This window comes from Bos indicus, chromosome 6, assembly GCF_029378745.1.
Source record: "Bos indicus isolate NIAB-ARS_2022 breed Sahiwal x Tharparkar chromosome 6, NIAB-ARS_B.indTharparkar_mat_pri_1.0, whole genome shotgun sequence".
Taxonomy (NCBI): Eukaryota; Metazoa; Chordata; class Mammalia; order Artiodactyla; family Bovidae; genus Bos; species Bos indicus.
In genome coordinates, this window is record NC_091765.1 from 117,709,732 (window position 1) to 117,719,899 (window position 10,168).

Below are 10,168 nucleotides of genomic sequence, written 5' to 3' on the forward strand. Positions count from 1 at the left end.
CCTATTAAATCTTGAGGAAAGGTGGGGTGACTCTACACCATGAGCCTGGGTGCTATATGGGCTGCATATGAGGACCAGCCCTCAGGTCTCCCCCAGGCAGGGGGTGGGCCCTGTGGAGACGAGCTGACCTCAGGACCCTCCATGGGTTGGAGGGTGACCGTGTGAGGTGGGTGCCTTTGCCCTCAGGTCCAGGCCTTACTCTCCGGCCGTGGAGCGCCAGCTGCTGCGGGCTGGTGGGGCCTTGGCCTGATGCTCTCAGGGCGGCTGCACTGAACACAGGAGCTTGTTTCCAAAATGCTGCCCCTCTGACTCCACTGAGGATGGTGTTGAAGGGAGGTCCTGAACTCTGAGTCCCCGTGAACCCTCTGACCCTGGCCCAGGGACGTTCCCACCATGCTGTGCAGGGGTTGGGGCGGGCATTGCTTGCTGTGAGCTGTGTGCAGAGCCACCCAGCGTCCCTCCCCCAGGCCCAGTGATCGCCCCCCCACCCCGTTTCACCACAGAACTGAGACACGCAGCGCTGGCAGACGGGCCCAGGGACTCTGCAGCAGCTTCTCACAGCGATCCGGACGGGGCATCCTGTCTGTCAGCCCTGCCCTGGGCTGGCCTCTGTGGGCTTGGCCCAGCAGTGGAACCGGACCCCGGGTGTGTGCACGGAGCTCGGTGCACGTGTGTCAGTGGGGGGCCCAGTGACCAGGGGCAGCAAGGCCTGTTTCCCGGAGCCAGCCGCTCGCCTGCCCACCCGGCCTCCAGCAAGTCCCACAGCTCCCGGACACCCCCGCCTGGTCTGCTCCCCTGGCCTCGGCTCCCAGGGAGCGGCTTGTGTCTAGACGCGGCCGTCAGCCTTCCCCGAGATTGCAGGGGTTGCTTGGCCCCCTGATCTTGGTTCTGCGTCCAGGAAACCCTATTGACTTCTCTGTTGTCAGAGCAGGGCTGACAACTTCTGATCTCGTCCCCTGTCAGAGCTGAAACTTTGCATACGTCAAGCTTTTCTTGGTTTAACTTCCTTTGCAAAAGTGTGAGTTTCAGGAGGCCCGCCCAGGGGCCAGGGCGTGAGGGTGAGTGCATCAGTGACCGGGGCGTTTCCTCAGCCCGGAAGCTCAGGTTGGCCCAGGACCTCCGTGCTGGCCGCCCGCTTCCCACCCCCACGACTTCCTCTTGGGTTTTCATGCTCCGTGTGCTGAAGTAGCTCCCTGAGAATGGGCTCGGGACTTGATTTTGTAAAACCGTGTGTGTCTGACATACCCTCCCGGTCTCGTGGGCAGGTGGGGCTGGGGCTTAACACCGAAATCCCCAGTGCGTTCCCCACCAGGAACGGAAGTTCAGGGCAACTCGGTCAGAATGCCAGCTGTTTATTGTCAGTAAATTCTTATCTCCAAATGGATGTGGGCTCACAGGGTTCTGCAAACTTGGGACTACGCTACTTTGAGGCTTGTCAAAAAGCAGACATAGCAACAGAGACAGACGGGGCCAAGTGGAAGGGCAACCGGAGAGAGCTGGTGTGCATGTGTGCGTGTGCACTCGTGTGAGCCGCCGTGATGGGGACGCCAGTGCACGGAGCAGGACAGCGGGTCTCTGTGCCCGGAGTGTGGGCAGAGCAGCCCCCCCATCCGCAGGACTGCAAAGGCGTAGAGCTCGAGGAGGAACTGGCTGGCGCCACCTGCCCCCACAGCGGGTTCAGCCTCAAAGAGGCTGGAACAGCCGAGGGCCAGGCACGCCCCGACGGTGGTCCTGCCATCCACAGCACGGAACCCAGCCTCCCCTCCATCAAGCTGCCCCCACTGTGGTCCCTTCAGGAGCCCAGGGTGGCTGCCTCAGCCCTCTGCCCTCGACCTGGGCCCTGGGCAGGGCGCTGGGAGCCAGCGGTCTGGGGTGGCCGGCCTGAGCAGGACAGCGGGCAGGGGCAGGCCCTCTCTCTGCAGCCTCCGAGTCTCCGCCCAGCCAGCCCCATCCTGCCTGGGCCCAGAGAGGCCTGGGGCCTGAGTTTGCCTTAGCGCCAGCCGGACCGCCCCCAGCTGCTCCGGGCCCAGGCCCAGCTGGATTCACAGAAGTGATTTTCCAGCAAAAAACAACATCAGGGAGAAGCGCGGAGAGCAGGGCCAGCTGCAGGCTCTTCCGGGCTCTCTGCCCCAGTCGCCAGCACTCCCCTCGTAAAGAGAACCATCTGGTCCCCTGGGCTGGCGGCCGGCGTTTAGCGGAGGACCTCAGGCCCCCGTGACCAGCCCAGCCACCGGCTCACCACATGCAGCCCTGGAAGAGACACCCCATTCCTGTCCTGTGTCTCTGGCCCTCTGACCTCAGACCTGAGGCGCACTGAGTTCCTGGGAAGGCTCTTGCTCCCCAAGACCCCCACACAGCCGACACAGCTATTTCTTCTGGTGATGGCCAGGATCTGGCGATGGCCGCGTGGGGCTGCATCGCGGAGATGAGTCACCGTTTACGCCCCCTCCTCGTGCCTTCAGCCTTTCGCTGTTACAAACAGCAGCTCAGCCTGAAGCTTGTCCTTGGATCACTGTCCCGGGGATTCCCAGGAGTGTCATAGCTCATGCAACATCCATCCCACAGTCTGGGGAGATACGCCCACACTGGCCAGTTTAAACGTGTGTAAGCACCGCTTCTCCACAGCCACTAGGACACCCTGGTTATCAAACTTCCCAGTTCACGGAGACGTCACAGCGGGACACAGAACCTCTGTGTGTGCTTGTCTCCTGTGAAACCGCACACTGCCCGTGGCTCCGTGTCCTGGGATGCATCTTTGTTCATTTCCTGTTTGGGAGCGTGCGGATGGCCTTCTTCTTGCTGAGTCACATATTGAGGAGCTAAACTTCCCGCAACACGAGCTGCGAGTAGCTTCTCCTTTTGTTGTTGGTTTACAAACACACTGGGCTCCCCTGGGGGCTCAGCTGGTAAAGAATCACCTGCAGTGCAGCAGACCTGGGTTCAATCCCTGGGTGGGGAAGATCCCCTGGAGAAGGGAAAGGCTCCCCACTCCAGGATTCTGGCCTGGAGAACTCCACGGACTGTATAGTCCATGGGATCGCAAAGAGTCGGCCACAACTGAGCGATTTTCAGTGCACACACATCTGCCTTTCCTCAGAAAGGTCGCCCGGGAGGCCTGTTCTGGCTGCCCCTGCACACGCTGTCTTCACCTGGGAGCTGACCCCACCCAGGCCCAGGGTCCAGGCTCAGGTGAGACGCTCTTCCCCTCATGCCAGGAGCTTGCCAGGAGTGGAGGCCAGAGGAGGGCCCCGAGGGGGAGGCTGGCGGGCCCCCCAGGAGACTTACTCGGATGGAGGCGAGGGGCTTCAGTCCAGGGCAGCTGACGTCTGACAGTCCTCCTCAGTCCAGAAACTTCCCCCACGGGGGAAGACAGCCCCCAACCCACAGCTGAGTCAGGGCTGGTGGGCGGCACCCAGAGCGCAGAGCCCTGCATCCGGAGGGGGAGAAGGGGCAGAGCCCTCTTTCCTGTCCTCGACAGCAAAACGCACTGTCCTCGGCAAACGTCCGGTCTCACAGGACACTGGTGATCCCACCTGCCGTCTGTGTGTCCCCTGGCTGTCCCAGGGCGTTCCCCCCAAATCCACACACACAGCCCCCCATCATCCTAAGGCAGCTCCCCGCCCCATGGCCCTGCTGGAGGAAGCAGCCCTTTCCAGCTCCTCCTGGCCTGCCCCCGCCCATGGCTGACCCGTGTGTTCCGTCTGGCGTGAGCTGGGCCTGTCCCCTGGGTCGCTGCTGCAGATGCAGTGGTCAGGGGTCACACCTGGAGTCAGCCCTGCCCCCACCCCCAGCACAAGGACGAGGCCGGGGCTGGGCGGAGGAGGGGCGGGCAGAGGAGTCCCCGTGAAGGGGGCTAGGCTGGGCCCTTAGGGATGAGAGATGGGAGAGAGGCCACCTCCATCACTCTCGGGGAACGTGGAGGGTTTCCTGGAGCCAGACCCGCCCACATCCACCCCCACCTCCTTCCAGTCTCAGTGCCCCCATCTGAGCCCCACCCCAGGCCTCGGCTGGCCGCCCCATGCCCTGTCCCTGGGGGCCTTGTAACCAGGCGGAGGCAGGTTGGGGTGGCAGCCCCCGGTCAGGGCTGGGGGCCAGCCTGCCAACAAAAGCCATGAGTGTTTTAACAAATGGAAGATCCTGGAAATTGCTGAGGAAAAACCCGTCCTTGGGCCCATGAGGCTTGGCTGGGGCACCCACAGGAGGAGCAGGGGAAGAGGGGCACAGGCTGGACATGGTGGGGTGTCCGGTGGCCTGGTTACGCCCCCTGGAGCTCCTCGGAGCCCCCGGGAGTCCCTCAGGACCGCCAGCCAGTGCGGGGCGTTGGGCCCGTCCAGCCGCTCCCCACAGCCTGGGGTACCCTTCACCCCACTGCCTCCAGGCCCCTGATGGGGGAATTTGGGGTAACAGTCTGTGCTGCTGCTCAGCTGTGCCCACCACTCGGGGCCACCCACCCCGGGCCAGTCACGTGGACCCCACGGACCCTCACATCCCCACTCGGACCAGGGTGGCCTCTGTGCCCCCGGCCCCTTCCTGGCTGGGGCACGGGGTTTGGGGGTAGAGAGGACAGGGCAGGCCGTCACGTCCACCTGGTACCCCCAGAAGAGCTCCAGGTGGGGCCAGCGGCCAGAGGGCTCCCCAGAACCCCCTCCGGGGCCTGGGGACCAGCTCCTGCCGGCTGCCAGCTCTGAGCCCCCAGCCTGTGAAAGGCTTGAGTGGTGGGAGCGGCCCCGCGGGGCCCACCGTGGGGGCGGCACATGGGGACCCGTGCGCTGGGTGCCCGAGTGCTTCTGGCAGGGGTGTTGGGTGAGGGGGGGCGTCAACCCCTGGGTCCACCCCACCCTCTCTGAGGCCTGGCCAGACGGGGTGGACCCAGCGGGTGCCAATGGGGCTCCGGGGTGGCAGGTGCTAGGCTGTGACCTGGCTTCCCCGAAGGAGACACAGGCTCCTGTTTATGACCCCAAATCCTGACACCCGCCGCACGTCCCCAGTGGAGCTCCCCTAAGGACGAGGAGGGAGGAGGACAGGCCTGGCCTGCAGCCCCTCCCCCGGTGATGCCAGCCTGGACCCTGGCCTCAGCCCTCAGAGCCCACTATGCACTGTCCACGAGCCACCCAAAGCATGTGGACGTGTGTGTGTACGCGCGTGCACACACACACACACACACACACACCCCGCTGCAACCTCGAGCAGCCCAGGAACCAGCAGAAACAGTCAGAAGCCACAGGTGAGTTCACGAGGAAATCATACACAAAACGAATGTTCAGACAGCAAAGCAACTCCCAGTTAGAAACGCTGACAAGGAGAACATGGCATTTATGACAGCGATACACGTTGCAAATCGTCAAAGCTCAAACTTCTCGCCAGATCTCCTGGGAAAAAACCCCAGGAGGCGGCCGGCAGCCCGCTGCCCCGGGCAGGAGTCCCCGCCACCCAGAGACACCTGAGCTGCTCTAAATGCGACTGGGCCCCGCAGAGCAGAACAAGGTGGGAACAGCTGAGAGGGGCCTGCAGGGCACAGGCAGGGAGGACTCTGTCTTCACCAGATGTCAGCACCGGTTCCGCACCCAGGAGGCGGGTGGAGCTGACACCCAAGGGGCTCACAGCCGTGGAGGACGGGGGGCGGGGAGGGGCGCGCCTTCTCAGCGGGGGGCAGGCCACCCCTCCGAGGTTCCAACCCAGCTAATGCCCTTCAAACACGCCTCGTGCCCGCTTCAAGCAGGGTTCAAGAGGTCACGTGACTATTTCTGGCCAAGGACAGAGGCAGTACTTGTGAGGCTGTTATAAACTGGCACACTGGCCTCTCTTGCAAGTCAGCTGAGTGTGTACACAGCGCACACGGGCTCCTGATGATTTACACGAACAGCCGGCAAGCACAGGAGCGATCGCTCAGTGTCTGTGGTCAGCAGGTCAGGGCTGCACGCCCACCGGGTCGGCAGCCGCTGGGGGCCCAGGGAGTTGCTCCGGAATGTCAGAGAGCTGCCACCCAGCCCCGCAGGCCTGTGCACACACGGATGTCCATGTGAGGCACAGGTGCCGTCACAGGTGTTCCAGCAGCCAGGAGGCGGGAACAGCACGCTGTTGTTGGCAGATGAATTGATAAACATAAGGTGGTCCGTCCACACAGGGAGCACTACTCAGCTCTAGCGAGGAGGCCGGTCCTGACGCCTGCAGGAACAGCGAGAAAGGAACCTCCAAAGCATGACGTGGTGTGAAGGACGAGTCCCGAAGGCCAGCCTGCAGGTTGCACGCATGTGAACGCCCCGCATGGGCCGGTCCCGCGAGGCAGAGCGTGGGCCCCAGGGGCAGGGAGGGTGGGTGGACAGCCAGAGGGGACGACCGCTGTGATGGACACGGGGACTCTCTGGGGGCCAGTGGGAAGGTTCTGGAATTGGCTAGAGGTGACAGCTGCTTGACACTATGAACAAACTCAAGGCCGCTGAAGCGCATGCTTTTAGAGGGCGGGTCTATGTTCCTTGAGCTGCATCTCAGAAAAGCCGGGGCGCTTCCCCCATCCGTCTTCAGGGGCCTACGGGGCCGTAGAAGGGCGGAAGCTGCACTGGGTCCCGAGCGCGGCCCCTTCCAGGAGGACGTGCGGAGGGTGGTGGCCTCCGAGGCCATGTGGACCCCGGCTCTTCTGCCGGTCAGGCCGGCGTGACCCTCTTCTCTGAGGGCCTCCGTCCTCCCCCGTGGTTTCTGAGGCCTGGACTCTGGGGCAGAGGCCTGCGCCCTGAAGCACCCGCGGCCCGTCCAGAGGGACGTCCAGGCGGGGAAGGCCAGCCCCACACTGCAGGCCAGCAGAGAGCCAGCTGGGTGGAAGGCAAGGCCCCCCAGAGCGGCTCCAGCCCAGGGACGGGCGTGGGGAGGGGAGCGGGGAGCTGGGCCCTCCTCCTCCCCGCCCCTGCCCCCCCAGGGCCCTGTCTGTCCTTGTGTCCATGTGTCCTCCCAGAGGGCTGCCTGGGGCGGGGCGGGCGGGAGGGGCGCCCACACCTGGCTTGCAGCTGCCAGGCCTCAGGCTTCCTGCTAAAGAAGGGCCGCCTGGCGGGGCGTGGCCGGAGCCTCGTCCCCGGGCAGCTCACTCACGGTTCACACGTCCTCTGCAGGCCGCCACGTTGGGCAGCTGGCGGTGCGGGGCTGCGCCTGCGAGCCACCAGGGCCCTCCTCCTCTGATCGGCGTCCTCGCTTGTGCCCAGCGCTGGTCAGTCTAAGGCCAGACCTCCTCACGGCAGCCTCAGTCCCCCGCCTGGGGCAGGGAGCCCCACTGTCCGGCCCCTCAGCTCCCCACCATGTCCCGTCCCGGCCGCTGGAGGACTGCTCCCAGCTCCTTGTACAGGATGCACACGTGTGTGTGCGTGTGCAGGCTCAGTCGTGTGCAGCTCTGTGAGCCCGTGGATCGTAGCCCACCAGGCTCCTGTGCCCATGGAACTCTCTAGGCAAGAACACTGGAGCGGGTTGCCATTTCCTCCTCCAAGGATGGTGTTTATGACTGAATCAAACACCGTTTTACGCACTGACTTTCTACGTGGCTTTGTTCACATATTCCAGAATCCTGCTCTGGGCTCCATTCTGGGCACCAGACGACTTAGTCTCCGTGTCACCAGCACACGGATGGGGTTTCCGTGGTTGCAGGTATGTTCTGAATCATGTGAATACTGCCCCCAAGATGAGCTGATGTTCGTCAAGCCCTTCCCGGTGTCGCCTGCTGCCGCAGGTCTGCACGCCTTGCGTGGGACTGCCCACCACACCCCCTCGACAGCCGCGGGGCCCGGGGCTCTGGGCTCAGTGGCACCCAAGGCCACTCAGCTGGGTCTGGACCGCTCCGGCCCCTCGCCTCCCTCCCTCCACACCCGCCCTCCACGGAGACCATAGGCTCCGCGGCGGGAAAGGCTGGAATCCACCAGGAGCGTGTGCACCTTCTGCGTTGGCTTCCCAGGCCTCCGGGAGCCGGGGGCTTTCCATCCGGTCAGGTCTCGTTTGCTCAGCGCCCAGCAGGTGTGGGTCTCCTCCTGCAGTTCTGACCTGTGGGCAGACTGTCGCTCACCGCGTTTGGTGCCCCTCCGTGGCATCATGCCTTCGCCATGCAGACGGCAAGGCTGTGCCCAGGCCCCTGGCAGCCAAGCCAGGGCTGACCGAGCAGTGACCACGAGACCCCAGCGGGCTGGCGTGGCCACCTCCAACATGCAGCCTCAGAAGAGGTGGCAGCCACCCCCTCCCACGCTCCCCTCCTGTAGGCTGGACCCTGCAGCCCAGGACACAGCCCCAGAGGCCAGAGGGGAGGTGTGGTGGGGGGCTGTTCTTGGGCCTGGGGGAGCAGAGAGGCCATCAGATGCAAGAGCTGTGCGTGCCTTTGCCTGTTCCATCACCTCTATGCTCGGGGCTGACCAACCACACTGTTGCTGCTGCAAATGGAATCTCTGCTGCCTCCGCTTCCAGGTGCTCAATGTTCAAGAAATTTCTGGCTTTTGCATATTTATCTGGTATCATTTTGTTATTCATTTTTAATTTTTTAAACTAGAGGATATGTGGAAATCTCTAGATTTATAATCATAGCCACACTAAAAATTTTTTTTCTAAGGTTAATGTCATTTATTTTTCTTCTCTTAATGGATTTGCTAGAACCTCCAACAAAATGTTGAATTACAACAGACAAAGGGGAGTTCAGTGCTTTCTCTTACATTTTTGAGACAGTTTTGTGTTTTCCATGTAGCATGATGTTGGCCTCTTGTGGGCAAAATTGTTACCTGTTCTTTTTCTATTTTAATTAATATCATTATTAATAAAATTGCAAAGCTTTGTCACATTTCTTTTCAGCACTCTTTGATTTGGTTTTATTAATTTTCTGTGCTAATTTGTCCATGAAGTTATTTAAATGAGTCATTGAGCCACTCTTGGAAACCTGGCCAAGGCCCATTGTGACACATAACCCTGCAGACTCTCTAACAGGGTCTCTCTGCTACTATCTTATTTAGATTTTTTTCCTCACCTGCATTTATAAGTGATATTTGTCTATAGTTTTCTTTTCTGTAATACATCAAGTTCTTGTATTAAATTTTACCGGTTTCCTGAGGTGAGTTAGTTTTCCATGTTTTTATGTGTTTCAGAAAAGTTAAAATAACATTGGAATAGCTTTTCTTGCAACCTCAGGTCAGCTCACAGTCAGCCGTGCGCATCCGTCCCTGGTGCTTTTCCCTGCTCGTTCATTTTTAAATCACCTTCCCAGGTCCTTGCGTTTGCTTGCTCATGTTTTCCTTACTGTAAGTTATTTTGGTGATTTGCATTCACTAGAAAATTACCAGTTTGCCTCAGGTTTCTGACAGCTGCCCCAGACGGCAAGCGGTGGCGTGTGTCATCCTCCCCACCTTTTCTGTCCCCGAGTCTCCTTTCTCGTTCCTAATTATAGGCGGTTTCTGAATTTCATGCACAAAGTCTAAATCGAGACCGCCATCCCTGCCTCAGCCCTCGGGACCAGTGGCTCCTCTGATTCTCTTTTAGAAGAAACACCTTATCATTTCTCTTTTTTACTTATTCTCTACTTCACTGATTTCTGCTTTTCCCTTCATAATTTCCTCTTTCTACTTTTTGAAAGGTCTCTTGTTCGAATTCTAATTCCCAAAGACGGTCAGGAAATCGCTCACTGCTGTTCTTTCCTTAGAGAATCTGAGCGATGGTCGGCGGAGCCCAAGGGCTCAGCTGAGATGCTAAGATTTCCAGAGAGCCTGCGTGCTCAGATTTCATTTCCTGCTTTATCTAAGTTTCCCTGGAAATGTCTTTCTTAGTTTCTGAGGAATCAAGATTGGGGGTGTGTTTAAAATTTATTTAAAATTTTGTTGGATTATAATAAGATTTTTGTTAACCTACTTTTTTAGCTCATTGAGGTTTCCTTTGTGGGCGAGTCGACGTCACAGCCTCATAGTACAATGTTTTCTCTGTGGAGCGTGAAGACTGGTTTCTACGCTCACTTCTGCTGGGTTTTCAGCTGCCACGAGACCCGGCCATGATGAGGGCCGGGAGGATCCCCGCCTGCACCCACAGTCCCTGTGTTACCGCTCAGGGGGCTTTCTGAAGTGCCCCCCGGCACGTGTGTTTACAGCTCCCCGCCACGTGGGAGCTCAGGGAACAAAGGCGGGTCAGCCTCCTTGCTGGACCTGCATCCCGCCCCCAGCCTCTCCTG